Below are 18,451 nucleotides of genomic sequence, written 5' to 3'. Positions count from 1 at the left end.
GATAAATATTGGCCCCAGGACACCAGGGAGAGCTCCCCCTGCTCTTCTTCGAAATAGTGGCCGTGGGATCTTTTACGTCCACCCGAGAGAGCAAACGGGGTCCTCGGTTTAACGTCTCATCTGAAAGATGGCGCCTCCGATAGTGCAGCAGTCCGAGTGGAGTTAGTTACCTGGGTTTCACAGCTGGGGATGCTATAACTGGCTTCAGTCCCCCACTGCCCCCCCCCCACCGGGACAGGGTCCCCACTGCCAATCGCTATCCACGGACCATCGCTGGAAAGTGAATGACAGGCAAGGACCAGATTTGAACTGGCCGCGATGCCCCCACTGTGGAATAGCCTGGCGGCACTCACCATCAAGGCTCATGACTCATAATGGACCAGTGGGTGAGATAGGAGAAGGGCATCAGCAACTGCTTCAGGAGAAGTGAGAAAATTAGCTACAGTCAGAGCCTCGGGGCCACACCCGGATACAGTCAGAGCCTCGGGGCCACACCCGGGTACAGTCAGAGCCTCGGGGCCACACCCGGGTACAGTCAGAGCCTCGGGGCCACACCCGGCTACAGTCAGAGCCTCGGGGCCACACCCGGCTACAGTCAGAGCCTCGGGGCCACACCCGGCTACAGTCAGAGCCTCAGGGCCACACCCGGCTACAGTCAGAGCCTCGGGGCCACACCCGGGTACAGTCAGAGCCTCGGGGCCACACCTGGGTACAGTCAGAGCCTCGGGGCCACACCCGGCTACAGTCAGAGCCTCGGGGCCACACCCGGCTACAGTCAGAGCCTCAGGTATAACGGAAGCTCCAGAATATTAACAAGGGCTCACACTATACGCACATAGTACATGCACACTGAGGTTACCGATAAATCGAACAATTTATATTTCAGGCACCCAGTGTCATCAGTAAACACTCCCGGGGCAGGTACAGCACGGGGTTAGATACAGAGTAAAGCTCCCTCTACACTGTCCCATCAAACACTCCCAGGGCAGGTACAGCACGGTGTAGATACAGAGTAAAGCTCCCTCTACACTGTCCCATCAAACACTCCCAGGGCAGGTACAGCACGGGATACAGAGTAAAGCTCCCTCTACACTGTCCCCATCAAACACTCCCAGGGCAGGTACAGCACGGGTTAGATACAGAGTAAAACTCGCTCTACACTGCCCCAGCAGAGCACATCCTCACTGACATTCTCTCATTTTCCCCCCTCCCCCTTGACCTTATTGAGATTGCAAACGAGAAACAGGTTTTTTTTTTTTTTACACTACTGGTCCATTTGCACTCAGATACAGACCAAGAGAGACTGCCCAAACACAGTGCACATAGGACTCTAAACACCCGAAGGAGACCTCATTCCAACAGTCTGGGCTGGATTGGAACAAAATCGCAATGATGAGACATTACATCAAGTTACCGTGCCATGTAGACCTTTATTTAATTTTTAAATCGACCTTTAACACTTGTCTGCTTCAGTGACTAAGTATTCAGGTCACGACTTGTTTCACGTTAGTTTAACCACAATGTTCTCGGGCCTCACTCTTTGGGAGCCAGAACTCTGGAGCAAGTCAATTATTAATCTAAAGAATACTGGAAGTTTCCTGAAGTGGAGCAAGTCATCCGGGAAATAGAGGACATTCTTCAAGATGGTTCTGTGGGTAACTAACACAAGTGGATCGGTTAGTAATGCCCAGGTCTGTCAGACTTTTGGGTGCACTGTAGGTTTGTACAGAGCATTTCTCACTGTGTTCTGACCCCGTATCCTCTCCATCACCAAGTCCGCCTGCTTCAACTTCTGTAACATCGCCCGTCTCCGCCCCTGCCTCAGCTCATCTGCTGCTGACACCTTCTTCTGTACCTCTGTTCCCTCTGGACTTTACTATTCCGACGCACTCCTGGCCGGCCTCCCACATTCCACACTACGTAAACTTGAGTTCATCCAAAACTCGGCTGCCCGTGTCCTGACTCGCACCAAGTCCCGTTCACCCCTCACCCGTGCTCGATGAACTACACTGGCACCCGGACCGGGGACACCGCAATTTGAAAATTCTCATCCTTGTTCTCAAATCCCTCCGTGGCCCTCGCACCCCCTCCCTATCTCTGTAATCTCCTCCAGCCCACAACCCTCCGAGATCTCTGCACTCCTCCAATTCAAGCCTCTTGCGCAGCCCCGATTTCCATCGCCCCACCATTGGCGGCCATGCCTTCAACTGCCTGGGCCCCGACCTCTGGAATTCCCTCCGCGCCTCTCCTCCTTTGAGACGCTCCTTAAATCCGACCTCTTTAGCCAAGCTTTTGGTCACCTGTCCCAACATCTCCTTATGCGGTTTGGTGTCAACAATTGCCCAATCAGGCTCCTGTGAAGCCCCTTGGGTCGGTTTACTACATTCAAAGGCACTATGTAAATACAAGTTGTTGTTGTTGGGAAGGCAAAGACTGCGAGTTGCTAACAGGTTAATAATGCAAAAGGAGGGAGTGAACAAAGCAGAGAGGAGCTGGCCAGGAGATCTGATTTAATGCACAAATTGGCAAGGAGCGAGACTGGGCACACACAACGGCTGCCAGATAGCACGCAGCAGCCATGAAATGATCAGAAAGAAGCAAAGCCAACCGCCTGCCAGAGTTGGATTAGGATTAACTCCTAACATGCTTGGACTTCACTGCCGGACCAAATTTATTCTGCACCCCCCGCCACTTTCCAAAATGTTGCTGACTCACTCCGTTTCACTGGCCTCCTTGAGCACCTGGCCTGAAGTGGGGTTCATGTGGACCCCCCCACCCCCTAAACAATGGGTTTTAGCAAGCTTTTCAAACTTCATTGGGTGTAAAGCGCTTTGAAAGAACGAACGAACTTGCATTTCTATAGCGCCTTTCACGACCTCAGGGCGTCCCAAAGCACTTTACAGCTAATGAAGTACTTTAGAAGTGTAGTCACTGTTGTAATGTAGGAAATGCGGCAGCCAATTTGCGCACAGCAAGCTCCCACAAACAGCAATGTGATAATGACCAGATCATCTGTTTTAGTGATGTTGATTGAGGGATAAATATTGGCCCCAGGACACCGGGAGAACTCCCCCTGCTCTTCTTCAAAATAGTGGCCGCGGAATCCTTTACATCCACCCGAGGGGGTGGACGGGGCCTCAGTTTAACGTCTCATCAAAAGATAGCACCTCTGACAATTCAGCAAATTTGGGACGTCCTGAGGATTCGAAAGGCGCTATAAAAATGCAAGTTCTTTCTTTATGAAGGACATGGCAGTCAAAGTTGACCCTATCCTAACAATGTCCGCAAGCGCAGGCTTTCCAGCAGAATCCTGGCGTGATCCAGAATGGAAATCCCATGCCGATTTATTTATTCCACCACCCCCCCTCCCCCTCCCTTGCCCAAGAGCCTGACTGCAGAGTTCCTATTGGCACCACCTACTATTGAAGAGTAGCTAACTCAGCTCAGGCCAGGGACAAAACTGGCTGGGCTCGCATTATTGAGGGCCAGTTGGGTAAGCACGTGTCAGGTTCATCACACTCCTGCAAAGATTAAACACCTTTAGGCAGAAATCGCTGAACCTAAAATCTCAGTGGCCACTCGGGGGCCCCTCCTCCAGCCCCACGTCCCTCGACAACTCCGCACTCCCCCCCCCCCCCCCCCCCACGTCCCCTCGACAGCTTCGCACTCACCCCACAGTCCCTCGACAGCTTCGCACCCCCCCCCCACGTCCCTCGACGGCTCCGCACCCCTCCCCACGTCCCTCGACGGCTCCGCACCCCTCCCCACGTCCCTCGACGGCTCCGCACCCCTCCCCACGTCCCTCGACGGCTCCGCACCCCTCCCCACGTCCCTCGACAACTCTGCAGTCCTCCAACTCTGGTCTTGTCCATCCCCCCCACACTCATTTCCATCGCACTACCATTGGCGGCCGTGCCTTCAGCTGCCTGGGCCCCAAGCTCTGGAATTCCCCCCCTAAACCTCTCCAACCGTCTCTCTTTCTTAGAACCTACCTCTTTGACCAACCTGGGCTAATATCTCCTCCCTTGGCTCGGTGTCAAATTTTGTCTCATTACGTTCCTGGGAAGCGCCTTGGGGATGGTTTTACAACTTCAAAGGCGCTGTATAAATACAAGTTGTTGTTGTTGTGCGTACCACCAAAGAGCCTCGTGGGCCACATGTAAAGTGTAAGTCCCCGTTCCCACTAATTACCAGCTCCCTAAAGCTGTTGATACAGATGGATCTCATTCCAGGGCAAATCCTAAAATCAGAACAATGAGACAGACAACTATGCAAACCAAAGCCCTTTCTAAATCTCCACGCCCATCAAACTCGAAACAGGACAAACCAGCAAAAACCAGAAGTGCAAACCGAAGGCAGTTTCCTGAACTTTTTGTGGGTTGTATTACCAGGGTTCAAAGGACTGGAGATGACACTGGGAGGACAGTCGGTCACCAGAGGAAACAGGTAGAAGATAATTGGCGCAAAGATCCAGAGGGAGATGAGAAATTTTGTTTACGCTGTGATCTGGAACGCGCTGCCTGAAAGGGCGGCGGAAGCAGATTCAATAGTAACTTTCAAACGGGAATTCGCTAAATACTTGAAAAGGAGACATTTGCAGAGCTACGGGGAAAGAGTAGGTGGAATGGGGCAAATTGTCCTGGGGCCAATACTTCTCCCTCAACCAACATAACCAAAACAGATGATCTGGCCATTATCACATTGCTGTTTGTGGGAGCTTGCTGTGCGCAAATTGGCTGCCGCGTTTCCCACATTACAACAGTGGCCACACTTCAAAAAGTACTTCATTGGCTGTAAAGCGCTTTGGGACGTCCGGTGGTCGTGGAAGGTGCTATAGAAATGCAAGTTTTTCTTGGAGAGCTCTTCCATAGAGCCGGCACAGGCATGATGGGCCGAATAGCCTCTAGGTTCTATTGTGGACACCCTTGTATTAAGGAGACAAGGGGAAAAGGGGATAAAACGAATGAGGGAATTAATGAACTTTGTCCCCTAGTTGTGGACTCTCTCTTGGCTGGGGGGGGGGGGGGGATCTAGAACCAGGGGGCACAGTCTCAGAAAAGGGGGTCGGCCATTTTAGGACTGAGAGGAGGAGAAATTTCTTCACTCAGAGGGTGGTGAATCTTTGGAATTCTCTACCCCAGAGGGCTGTGGAGGCTCAGTCATTGAGTATATTCAAGACAGAGATCGATAGATTTTTGAACTCTAGGGGAATCGAGGGATATGGAGATCGGGCGGGAAAGTGGAGTTGAGGTCGATGATCAGCCATGATCTTATTGAATGGCAGAGCAGGCTCGAGGGGCCGTATGACCGACTCCTGCTCCTGGTTCTTATGTTCTTATGGAAAAGATATTGAAAGGCTTCAGTAGGGATGGAGAGAATCAGCATTCAAGTTCTCTAAACTTCTCTGGCAATTCAGTTTATGGGACTTTCCCTTCAATGCCAGATGGAGCACACCCGCTAACTGATAATGAAACTACAGCCATGACTCCAGTGCAGGATAGGATGCTTCCCCATTCAACCACACACCCACCCCACCCTCCCGTTGGAGTTGTATTCAGCCTGGCAACCATGGGCAGAGTGGTCAAGAGCGGAACCTCTTACAAATGCAAAGCTGCCGGTAACACAGCACAAGTGGCTTTTATTACAGAAATGCAGCCTGCAGCTAACCACGCGCCCGCCCCTCAGCTTCCCTCCTCACCGGAAATCACCCAGCCGACATGGAACCGATGGCAACACAGGCCCGGGCCTACGAATCCGAGGCCTGTTTGAGGCTGCAAGCTGCTCAGCACGGGGAAGCCACCGGCAGCGCTGGCGAGCAGCACAAAGAAGCCTAAAGATCTGGATCAAGAGTACAGGGTACCAAGGGGCTGGTCACATATCCTCCCCCTCGCAGCCTAATCCGTGGCCTCCCAGCAACCCCAGTTCAGCAAACATCCTCCAACTCTCCTTTTCAACTTCTGCATAGGAAGTTAGTTAACTTCAGTGCAGCACTGAGGGAGTGCTTCACGGTCGGAGGCACTGGCATTAATCCGATGCCCCGTCGGCTCTCTCAGGTGGATGTAAAAGATCCCATGGCACTATTTTGAAGAAGAGCAGGGGAGTTCTCTCTTCCCTACACACCACCCCCCCCCCTCCCTGGTGTCCTGGGCTCATACATGAAGAACGGGCCACAGCTCAGTAGGAGTGAGCATCCTCAGGATACGAGAGGAGACTATTGAAGCGAAAACGAGCTTCTGTAACCAACTTACAGTTATGGAGTGCCGTTAGTGTCCTGGGGCCAATATTTATCCCTCAATCAACATCACTAAAAACAGATGATCTGGTCAGTATTGCATTGCTGTTTGTGGGAGCTTGCTGTGCGCAAATTGGCTGCCGCGTTTCCTACATTACAACAGTGACCACGCTTCAAAAAGTACTTCATTGGCTGTAAAGCGCATTGGGACGTCCTGAGGCCGTGAAAGGCGCTATAGAAATGCAAGTTCTTTCTTTTTAGGCAGCCTGCATCTCCAGGCAGCAACCTAATTCGGGGAAGCGAGTCGCGGGGAGAAACTATGCAACGCCAGGCTGGGACAGCGCGGCGCAGGCAGGGCTGCAGATTCGGTGGGTTGATGGATGGCGCAGAGGGGCAGCTGCCGCAACAACAACCACCTGCATCTGGACATCGCCTTTTAACGCAGTAAAACGCAAGAAATTACAGGTGACCAAAAGCTTGGTCAATGAGGTAGGTTTTAAGCAGCGGCTTAATAAAAAAGACTCGCATTTCTATAGCGCCTTTCATGACCACCGGACGTCCCAAAGTGCTTTACAGCCAATGAAGTACTTTTTGAAGTGTAGTCACTGTTGTAATGTGGGAAACGTGGCAGCCAATTTGTGAACAGCAAGCTCCCACAAACAGCAATGTGATAATGGCCAGAGAATCTGTTTGTTTTTAGTAATGTTGCTTGAGGGAGAAATATTGGCCCCCAGGACACCGGGGAGAACGCCCCTGCTTTTCTTCGAAATAGTGGCCGTGGGATCTTCTATGTCCACCTAATGGGAAAGGTAGAGAGGCGGAGAGGTTTAGGGAGGGAATTCCAGAGCCAAGGGCCTGGATGGCTGAAGTCACGGCCGCCAATGGTGTGGCGGGAGGGGGTGTGAAGGGATGCACAGAAGAGGCCAGAATTGGGAGGGCTGAAGGCACGGCTAATTCCAACCCCACCTCATAGAAAATAGGAGCAGGAGTAGGAGTAGGCCATTCGGCCCCTCGAGCCTGTTCCGCCATGCAATGCGATCATGGCTGATCATCCAAATTCAGTACCCGGTCCCTGCTTTCTCCCCATACCCCTTGGTCCCTTTAGCCTGAAGAAATATTCTGTGGTAGAGAATTCCACAGGTTCACCACTCTCTGGGTGGTGAAGAAATTCCTTCTTATTTCTGTCCTAAATGGCCTACCCCTTATCCTTAGACTGTGACCCCTGGGTCTGGACTCCCCGACCATCGGGAACATCCTTCCTGCATCGAGTCTGTCCAGTCCTGTCAGAATTTTATAAGTTTCAATGAGATCCCCTCTCATTCTTCTAAACTCCAGCGAGTATAAGCCCAATCGACCCAATCTCTCCTCAAACGTCATTCCTGTCACCCCAGGTATCAAGATCATCCGAGAAGACTCGTGGACCAGGGAACGGTTACCAACCGCGATGTTGAAAGAGCTGAAGGTGCAGAAGGTTCGGTGGGCAGGTGTTACGGAAGACCCCCACCCCTATTTCCCGCCCGCACTGTGAACGGAGCAGAGTTCCTGGCACGGCCAGCTCCAGAGTACAGGAGAGCAGCTTCTGCAAGTGGTGATGAGAGGGTGGTCCTACGAGGACAGATCAAGTAGAATGGGCCGATATTCCCTGGAGTTGGCGGCTGTGCTTTCAGCTGCCCGGGCCCCAGCTCTGGAATTCCCTCCCTAAACCTTGCCGCCTCTCTCCTCCTTCAAGATGCTCCTTAAAACCTACCTCTGACCAAGCTATTGGTCACCTGTCCAGATATCTCCTCGGAGTCAAAAATGTTTTTATCGATAGCGCTCTTGTTAAGCACCTTGGGACGTTTTGCTACGTTAAATGCGCTCCATAAATACAAGTTATTGTTGTTGACTTTAGAAGAATGAGAGGTGATCTCATTAAAATGTACAAGATTCTTACAGGGCTTGACAGGGTAGATGCCGAGAGGCTGTTTCCCCTGGCTGGAGAGTCTAGAACTAGAGGTCACAGTCTCAGAATAAGGGGTCGGCCATTTAGGGCTGAGATGAGGAAAAATTTCTTCACTCAGAGGGTGGTGAATCTTTGGAATTCTCTCCCCCAGAGGGCTGTGGAGGCTCAGTCATTGGGTATATTCAAAATGGAGAGCGATAGATTTTTGGACATGAAGGGAATCAAAGGATTGGGTGGGAAAGTGGAGATGAGGTAGAAGATCAGCCACGATCGTATTGAATGGCGGAGCAGGCTGGAGGGGCCGAATGGCCAACTCCTGCTCCTATTTCTTTTGTTGTGTACAGAGCAGAGATACTAAAGTTGCGTTGTTAGCCCTATGGGAGGGAGGGGGGGGAGGAGGAGCAGGGCTGGGCCCCCGAGGTGACCCACCGACCCGAGCTGCAGCCAAGAAATTAAAAGTCCGTCAGCTTGCATCACTGGTGGAAGTTATTTTCGTGGTTTGCGGGCGGTCCACCTCTGGAACCGCCTCCTTTCTCCTCCTGCGAGCACAGACATCGGGTCTGTTGCCAGCAATGGTCCGGTACCAATGGCGTACAGAACAGGTTAGCATTCAGTTTCCTCACAGAGGCAGTCACGTGTCTTTTAAAAAAAAAAAACAAGTACAGAGCTGCTCGGGCTTGCTCTGGCTTTGTCTGAAAGGTTTACATTTTTCCCCCCCCTCAGTGACGCTCGGCCATTTCTGAGTCACATGCAACAGTACTTGTTGGAGCAGAAAAGTGGGGGGGAAATAACAGAGGCAGGGAAGAGAATAACCAGAGCCAGCACCGAGTCACAAGAGCACCCTCCACACACAGCACACTCACGGCCTAGCGTGTTGCTGCCTCGTTCACAGTACGCTTCAGTTGTAGAGCGCCCTGGTCAGACCCCGTCTGGAGCAACTGCGATTAGTTCTGGGCACCGCACCTCAGGAAGGGGGAAGGATATAATGGCCTTGGAGCAGGAGCAGGAGCAGCGCAGATTCACCAGAATGATACCGCGGGGCTAAAAGGGCTCAACTAGCAGGACATGTCGCATAAACTTGGCTTGTATTCCCTCAAGTTCAAAATTCTCATCCTCGCTTTCAAATCCCTCCATGGCCTCGCCTTGCCTTGCCTCGCCCCCTCCCCATCTCTAATCTCCTTCAGCCCTACAACCCCCCACCCCGAGCTATGTGGCATTGGTCAATCGAGGGTCTTTGGGTCCAGGTAGGAATGAGGGGTCAGGAAATTAAAGCTCCTTTTTACAAAAGCAAATGAATTGTTTCACTTATTTCCTTCTCCCGGCGGAGGCATTGAGGAAGATTTGAATGATCTGGCTTCTCTTCGAATTACCTTTCTTGGAAGTGCTGTTGTGTGGCAGCCCTTTTGTGCACAGTAAGATCCCGCAAGCAGGTTGTTTTTTTTTTCTTCTCTCTCTCCATATGTGTGGTGTTGGTTGACACTGGTGGAACTCTCCGCTCTTCCAATAGTGCCCTGAGTTGAGGTCATCCAAAACTCGGCTGCCCGTGTCCTAACTCGCACCGAGTCCCATTCGCCCATCACCCCCCACCTGTGCTCGCTGACCTACATTGGCTCCCGGTTAAGCAGCGCCTCGATTTCAAAATTCTCACCCTTGTTTTCAAATCCCTCCATGGCCTCGCCCCTCCCTATCTCTGTAACCTCCTCCATGGCCTCGCCCCTCCCTATCTCTGTAACCTCCTCCATGGCCTCGCCCCTCCCTATCTCTGTAACCTCCTCCATGGCCTCGCCCCTCCCTATCTCTGTAACCTCCTCCAGGCCCCCCCCCCACCAGAGATATCTGCGCTCCTCTAATTCTGCCCTCTTGCGCATCCCTGATTATAATCGCTCCGCCATCGGTGGCCGTGCCTTCTGTTGCCTGGGCCCTAAGCTCTGGAATTCCCTCCCTAAACCTCTCCGCCTCGCTACCTCTCTCTCCTCCTTTAAGACGCTCCTTAAAACCGACCTCTTCGACCAAGCTTTTGGTCACCTGCCCTAATTTCTCCTGGATCGGCGTCAAATGTTTTTGTCTTCAAATACTCCTGTGCAGCGCCTTGGGGACGTTTTACTACGTTAAAGGTGCTATATAAATACAAGTAGTTGTTGTTGTTGGTGAGTTTAGAAAGATTGAGGGGGGAGATCTGATCGAGGTGTTTAAAATGTTAAAAGGATTCGAAAGGGTAGATACACAGGAGAAAGTATTTCCTGTGGCGGGGAGATCAAGAACCAGGGAGCATGAAGTTAAAATTAGAACCAGGCCATTCAGGAAGCACGGTTTCACAACGGGTAGTGGAAATCTGTGCCCCCTGCCACCCCCCGCCGGCCCCCCACCTCGCCGACCCCGGCCCGCCCCCCACCCCGCAACAGGCGGTGGATGCTGGGGGGGGCAAATGCAGCTTTCAAGATGGAGATCGCTAGATTTTTGCGTCAGGTAAAAGGGATATGGAGCAACATGAAACAACACAACTCAATGAAAGGAGGGTAAAATACTCAAGAAATAGATGACACACCTCTTGCATTCTCTAGGCTCCTGACTTCAAAGGCCATGAACATACCAAGAACGGATTATTCCGGCTGCGGTTTTTTTTTTGGGGCGTCAACTGACCTGCCGACCTCGGCTCCGCACAGACAACTCAAGTTGCTGCGTCGAGAAGAGGAAGCACGCAATTACTGAATCACACAGCTGGTTAATGAGTTACAGGGAACGACAGACACCAGCTGGTTAGAAGAAAAGTACATTTGGCGGAACACAACAGAGCAGTGGGAACCCAATCTGAGCTCATGGAACCGTACAGCAAAGAAGGAGGCCATTCGGCCCATCGTGCCTGTGCCGGCTCTGTGAAAGAGCTTGGTCCCACTCCCCCCCACCCCCCCTGCTGATTCCCCATAGCCCTGCATTTAAAAAAAAAAAAAATCTCCCCCTCTGGTTCTTTTGCCAATTATCTGAAAATCTGTCCCCTCTGGTTACCGACCCTCCTGCCAGTGGAAACCGTTTCTCCTTACTTGCTCTATAATTTTGAACATCTTTATTAAATCTCCCCTTAACCTTCTCCGCTCCAGGGAGAACAACCCCAGCTTCTCTCGCCTCTCCACGTGACTGAAGTCCCTCATCCCTAGGTAGTTGATCCTAGCTTCCCGACGACTGGGCTTTGTACCCCACTGGCCCCCCCCCCTCCCGGAGACCCAGACCAGATCGGGCTCAGACGCGATGCCCCCTGACATGAATCAGTCAGTCACTCATGAAAGAAAGACTTATGAAATAATACTGAACGGCCTGGGGGTGGCGCTGTCCAGGGAAGAGTATAAATACTCGGGCATGGGCCCAGCTTGCGCAGGACATTCTTAACAGGAACTAGTGAAGGACACAACTAGACCTCCATGTTGTAAAACAGTTGATTAAAGCTTTGTTTAACGCTTAGACCGAGTGCCTAGTACAGGAAACTTTTTTTTATCCGGCACGGACGGGACCGATGTGGTGCTGGTTCATCAAAAATTCCGGATAACCGAACGCTACAGTAAAAGATACGGAGAGCAGAGAGCTCCGTATAAAGCAACAAGCCCTGTTGCTTAGCAACAGCTTCAGAACAATGGGCACAAGTTGCAAGCGTCTCTGTAGCTTAGCAACAGCTGCAGCCACACCCTTGCACAGCAACACATGGAGTAAAAGAATAAAAGCTACTTGAACCCACTCCTGAATTTTGCCGGTTAACCGACATTTCCGGTTATTTAGGTGCCGGTTAATCGAAAGTTTCCTGTAGTTTTCTTACGTCGCCCCCCACGACAGAGCAGCCGCTGACGCTAAAGATGGCTAGGCTCACACACAAAGAATGACCACTAGGGGTGGCACAGGACAGTGACTACAAAGCGATAACCCAGCGAAGAGTTACCAGGGAGGGGGAGGGGGGGGGGGGGGGGGAAGAGAAAAAAGTTAAGAAATTTAAAAAAAGTACTGCCAAGCCCATCAAGAAGCAGGAATTTGTGGAATTGGATGGGTTAGGACTCTGAGGGACCTCCCACCAGATTTAAGGGAGTGGAGATACAGGATGTGGGCAATAGAAATAGCAAAGGTCAAAATGCAAGTATCATCCGGACTCATGATAAAGAGCCAACCTTTAACCCCTACTCACAAACACAAAATCTTTCACAGAAACAGTGTGGTGAGTGATACGAATAGATACACGGTAAAAATCAATCACACAATCCCATGATCTTATACTCATCTCCTCACCAGTAACAGACCTGTACGCACCAGTACTCCCCCCGCCACACACACACACACACACACACACGACAGGAAGAGAACAGTTGCCAAAAGGTTGACCGCTCCATGTGAGAAAAGTTCTCTCTCACACTTGTATCTTTCGGTTCACTTGGTTGATTCCGGAGATGAGGGGGTTGACGTATGAGGAGAGGTTGAGTAGATTGGGACTCTACTCATTGGAGTTCAGAAGAATGAGAGGCGATCTTATCGAAACATATAAGATTGTGAGGGGGCTTGATCGGGTGGATGCGGGGAGGATGTTTCCACTGATGGGTGAGACTAGAACTAGGGGGCATAATCTTAGAATAAGGGGCTGCCCTTTCAAAACTGAGATGAGAAACTTCGTCACTCAGAGGGTAGTAAATCTATGGAATTTGCTACCCCAGAGCGCTGCGGAAGCTGCAACATTAAATAAATTTAAAACGGAGATAGACAGTTTCCTAGCAGATAAGGGAATTAGGGGTTACAGGGAGCGGGCAGGGAAGTAGACGTGAGTCTAGGTTCGGATCAGCCATGATCCTATTGAATGGCGGAGCAGGCCTGAGGGGCCGTATGGCCTACTCCTGCTCCTACTTATGTTCTTAATTTTCGAAAGAAGTCACACACACATGGGCCCCCAGCCACTTATTTGCATAACGATCAAGAGATCAGACAAGCCAGGCCGGGCCCTCAATGGGAGGTTCTAGACTGCTTCCGCCACCACCGAGACCATGTTGATCTCTTCATTCTCGCTTCCCCTCATGCAGGCATCAATTCTGGCTGGGGTACAGTCCCTCAACTGCCAGGCTCGCTCAACTGGCCACTCTGCAGTGTCAGCCGTGGTTCAGTGGGCAGCACACTCTCCTCCGAGTCAGACGGTTTGTGGGTTCAAGTCCCACTCCAGAGATTGGAGCACAAAAATCTAGGCCGACGCTTCCAGTGCAGTGCTGAGGGAGCGCTGCGATGTCGGAGGTGCCGTCTTTCGGATGAGATGTTAAACTGAGGCCCCGTCTGCTCTCAGGTGGACGTAAAAGATCCCATGGCCCTATTTCGAAGAGGAACAGGGGGAGTTCTCCCCGGTGTCTTGGGGCCAATATTTATCCCTCAACCAACATCAACAAATTAAAACAGACGATCTGGCCATTATCACATTGCTGTTTGTGGGAGCTTGCTGTGCGCAAATTGGCTGCCACGTTTCCCACATTACAAGTGACTGCACTTCAAAAGTAATTCATTGGCTGTAAAGCACTTGGGGACATCCGCAGGTCGTGAAAGGCACTATATAAATGAGAGCTCTTTCCTACATATGTGAGGGTGGCCGAGCTATTCGACCACGTGGCATCATGGCCATGTCCAGTCTTGACATCCAGGCAGCAAACCCAGGGTGGGAGGGGTGGCACTGACTATCAATTGGGAACTGAACTTTGCTTATTTTAATCCTTTGATATCCCAAGTGCACTGAAGCCAACTGGTTCACCCCTACTTCCGCCCGGGCCAGCACGTGCTAACTTGGCACAGACCAGTGATCTACTTCCACCCGGGCCAAAATGTGCTAACTCAGCACAGACCCGCAATCGAACTTCAGGTCTTCCCCGGAGGAAATGCAGAGGCCGATGCTAAAAAGGAAAGGTTAGGGAAAAACTCAAGATTCTTCCCGCTTGAAAAGGAGGCAAATGAAAGACGACCTTACAGATAGAGCGATTGGATCCCACGCACGATTTCAAGTTAAAAAAGAACTTGCATTTATATAGCGCCTTCCGTGACCTCATGACGTCCCAAAGTGCTTTACAGCCAATTTGCAAACAGCAATGAGATAAATGACCAGATAATCTGTCAGAGCGATGTTGGTTGAGGAACAGATTTTGGCCAGGACACCGGGGAGAACTCCCCTGCTCGTCTTCCCAACAGTGCCGCTGGATGTTGTACATGCACCGGAGGGATGACGGAGCCTGGGTTTAACGTCTCATCCGAAAGACGACACCGCCGACAGTGCAGTGCTCCCTCTCAGCACTGGAGCGGCAGCCTAGATTGTGCACTCAGGTCGTTGGAGCAGGACTCGAACTCTGCTGACCCAGAGGAGAACGTGCGACCAACTGAGCCACAGCTGCTTATTCGCGAGGGCATCGGCCGCTCAGGGGAACATGACCAACATTGGCCGAGAACAAACAGAGGACGAGGGGATAGATGGCGTGATTGAGGGGGGGGTGAAGGGGGGAACAAATGGGAAACTGTTCAACCTCCATCGCCTCCAGTCCAGATCCAAGGTCGTCCCATCCTCTGTCGTCGAATTACAGTATGCAGACGACACTTGCGTCTGCGCTCACTCGGAGGTCGAACTCCAAACCATCGTCAACACCTTCACCGAAGCGTACGAGAGCATGGGCCTTACACTCAACATCCGTAAGACAAACGTCCTTTACCAACCTGCCCCCACCACACAGTACTGCTCCCCAATTATCAAAATCTATGACCAGGCCTTGGACAACGTGGACCACTTTCCATACCTCGGGAGCCTACCGTCAACAAGGGCCGACGTCGACGACGAAGTCCAACACCGCCTTCAGTGTGCCAGTGCAGCCTTCGGTCGCCTGAGGAAGAGAGTGTTTGAAGACCAGGACCTGAAACCCGGCACTAAGCTCATGGTCTACAGAGCAGCAGTAATATCCGCCCTGCTGTATGCCTCAGAGACATGGACCATGTATAGCAGGCACCTCAAAGCACTGGAGAGGTACCACCAACGCTGCCTCCACACGATCCTGCAAATCCATTGGCAGGATAGGCGCACCGACGTCTGTGTTCTTGCTCAAGCCAACATCCCCAGCATCGAAGCTTTGACCACGCTCGATCAGCTCCGATGGACGGGTCACATTGTCCGCATGCCCGATACGAGACTCCCAAAACAAGCGCTCTACTCAGAGCTCTGTCATGGCAAGAGAGCCCCAGGTGGGCAGAAGAAACGCTTCAAGGACACCCTCAAAGCCTCCTTGAAAAAGTGCAACATCCCCACCGACACCTGGGAATCCCTGGCCCACGACCGCACAAAGTGGAGGAGAAGCATCCGGAAAGGCGCCGAACACCTCGAGTCTCTTCGCTGGGAGCAAGCGGAAGCCAAGCGCAAACAGTGGAAGGAGCGCACGTCAATCCAAGCACCCCACCCACCCGCCCCCTTCAACCACCGTCTGCCCCACCTGTGACAGAGACTGTAGGTCCCGCATTGGACTAATCAGCCACCTGCGAGCTCATTCTTAATGTGGAAGCAAGTCATCCTCGGTTCCGAGGGACTGCCTAAGAAGAGGAAGGGGGGGGGGGGGGAAATGAGAAAGTGAAGAAAATTGCTACAGCACAACTCACGACAAGTGATGACTGGGGTGGGGCGGAGTGAATAAATCTCGTTGCCATGCCAACATTTCGGAGCGAAACAAACCTCCCCTGGTTTATCAGTGGAAACAAAGATGTGCAAACTCATTAGCTCAACCCTGGTTTAAGATAGGGAAATAAATATTTGGGGAATAAAAGAGGGAAGGCTGGGGAAGAAGAACTCTAGACTAATAAATGTCCTGTGCCATTGCCCATGGAATGTCAGCAACACGCGAATGGCCCGCAGAGTGTCGTCGTCACACTGTAGGTCGAACTATGGGGATCTGGAGATTACGAAGCGCCACCTATTGCTGGAAGAATGCAGCTGCAGCAGTCAACAGTGTGGCACAGAACAACGTTCAATTTTTTAAATAAAAAATTCATTCTTGGGATATGGGGTGTTGCTGGCAAGGCCGGCATTTATTGCCCATCCCTAGTTGCCCCTTGAGAAGGTGGTGGTGGTGGTGGTGGGCCGCCTTCTTGAACTGCTGCAGTCCGTGTGGTGAAGGTGCTCCCACAGTGCTGTTAGGGAGGGCGTTCCGGGATTTTGCCCCAGCGACGATGGAGGAACGGCCGATATACGCCCGAGTCGGGATGGCGAGAGGCCTGGAGCTAATGCTGCCCTTGACCTTCTAGAAACATAGAAGATAGGAGCAGGAGTAGGCCATTCGGCCCCTCGAGCCTGTTCCGCCATTTAATGAGATCATGGCTGATCATCCAAATTCAGTACCCTGTCCCTGCTTTCTCCCCATACCCCTTGATCCCTTTAGCCTTAAGAAATATATCTAACTCCTTCTTGAATATATTTAACGAATTGGCCTCAACTGCCTTGTGTGGTAGAGAATTCCACAGGTTCACCACTCTCTGGGTGAAGAAATTCCTCCTCATCTCAGTCCTAAATGGCTTACCCCTTATCCTTAGACTGTGACCCCTGGTTCTGGACTCCCCTGCCAGGTGCTAGGTGGTGTGGAGGTCACGAGTTTGGGTGATGAACGCATGACATAAATTGGACGCTGTTATTTTGGTATGGACATGAAGGAGCTTTTCATTGATTGGGGCTGTGGGGAGGTGGGGGGGGCGGGGGGGGAGAGAGAGAGTTTGAGCAGGTCTGGAAGAGAACACACGGTCTGAAGACCGATGGTATTGGTGTCGACAGCATTGACTGATGCCGACAAGTTTCTCACCAAAATAACAACAGGAAACGCTGGAAATACTCAGCAGGCCAGGCAGCATCGGTGGCAAGAGAAATAGAGTCAACGTTTCAGGTCGAAGACCTTTCGTCAGAACTGGAAAAGAAAGCAGGAAATGGAAAGCAAGTTTAGGGGGCTGGGAAAAAGGGGAGGGGATGAAAGAACAAAAGGGAAGGTCAGTGATAGGATAGGAAGCAGGAGAGATTAAGAGACATTGAGAGATATTCGAGGCCAGAGGAGGTGGTAATAGGACAGGTTAAGGAACAAAGGATGACTCTTGCAGCGGGTAGTCAAAACTGCCCAACGCATTACCGGCACCCGGCTACCGGCCATAGAGCACATATACCAGAAACGCTGTTTACGGAGGTCACGGTCCATCATCAAAGACCCTACCCACCCCAGCCACAGTCTGTTCGCCCTCCTGCCATCTGGGAAGACGCTACAGATGCATTCGCACCCGTACGACCAGATTTAGGAACAGCTTCTTTCCCAGGGCTGTCATCCTACTGAACTCCACAAATAAACTCTAAAGCCTGCACATCTGCCAATGCACTTTATTATGGTTATGTTTATGTTAATGTATTACAAGCCAAATGTATGTTGAATGTTTAAATGTCTTAATCTAAATGTACACTCTCGGGAGCCGCAAGCCTACATTTCGTTGTACTGCACTTGTGCACTAACAATGACAATAAAAGTTGATTTGATTTGGAATTGCGCTGGCAGAATGAAGGACAGCTGCCATGGGGGAGGGAAGAAGAAACAAAAAGAGTGGATAAAAAAAATATATATATGTATGTGATCGGGGCCGAGGTTATGATCTGAGATTGTTGAACTCGATGTTGAGTCCAGAGGGCTGTAAAGTGCCTAATCGAAAGAGGAGGTGCTGTTCCTCGAGCTTCCCACCAATGTCTTCATGCAAATAGTGTTTTTTTTTCAATCTTGATCCACCGAACGTTTTGTCGTTTGCACCTCCAGCTGGGAAGTGAATTCAGTCGATGATGCACAACGCGTTCCAGCCCGATCAAACCGTGTCTCGGTGCAGGGCTGCGAGGTGTAGACCAGAGTTAAAAGTCACAGTGCGGTGGGTGCTGATCTAGGCTGCGAGCTTTATCAAAAGGATGTTTGCGGTTAGGTCACACAGACCCAATCCTCGTTTGTAAACCTGCAACTGATTTTACACTTTTTTTTAATAAAAAGGACGTGTGCATCAGGGAGACATGCTGACAGGAAACTTAAAATGTACTGAAATACCAGCACCTCAGACTTTCGCCTCCGAGTCAGAAGGTCGTGGGTTCAACTCCCACAGAGACTTGAACACATAACCCAGGCTAACACTCCCAGTGCAATACCGAGGGAGTGCTGCACTGTCGGAGGTGCCGTCTTTCAGATGAGACGTTAAACATCTGCCCTCATAGATGGATGTAAAATCCCACGGCACTATTTGAAGAGGAG

The 18,451-nt window shown here is 51.4% G+C and overlaps 1 protein-coding gene across 3 annotated transcripts in view; it reads right to left on the bottom strand.

Moving 5' to 3' along the window:
• The window catches only part of vaspb (vasodilator stimulated phosphoprotein b), a 99,583-nt gene that overhangs the window by 41,598 nt on the left and 39,534 nt on the right, over nt 1-18,451 (bottom strand). The window contains exon 1 of one of the 3 annotated variants that reach the window (XM_085973351.1): nt 10,720-10,810. The exons of the other annotated variants lie outside the window; for them this stretch is intronic. The gene's annotated coding sequence lies outside the window, so the exon portion shown is untranslated. Of the gene's footprint in view, nt 1-10,719; nt 10,811-18,451 lie in introns of those variants that run through there. 3 annotated transcript variants of the gene reach the window in all.

This window comes from Somniosus microcephalus, chromosome 34, assembly GCF_052327205.1.
Source record: "Somniosus microcephalus isolate GS21.2 chromosome 34, FLI_Smic_1.0, whole genome shotgun sequence".
Lineage (NCBI taxonomy): Eukaryota > Metazoa > Chordata > Chondrichthyes > Squaliformes > Somniosidae > Somniosus > Somniosus microcephalus.
This window is presented reverse-complemented; position numbering and strand designations above follow the sequence as displayed.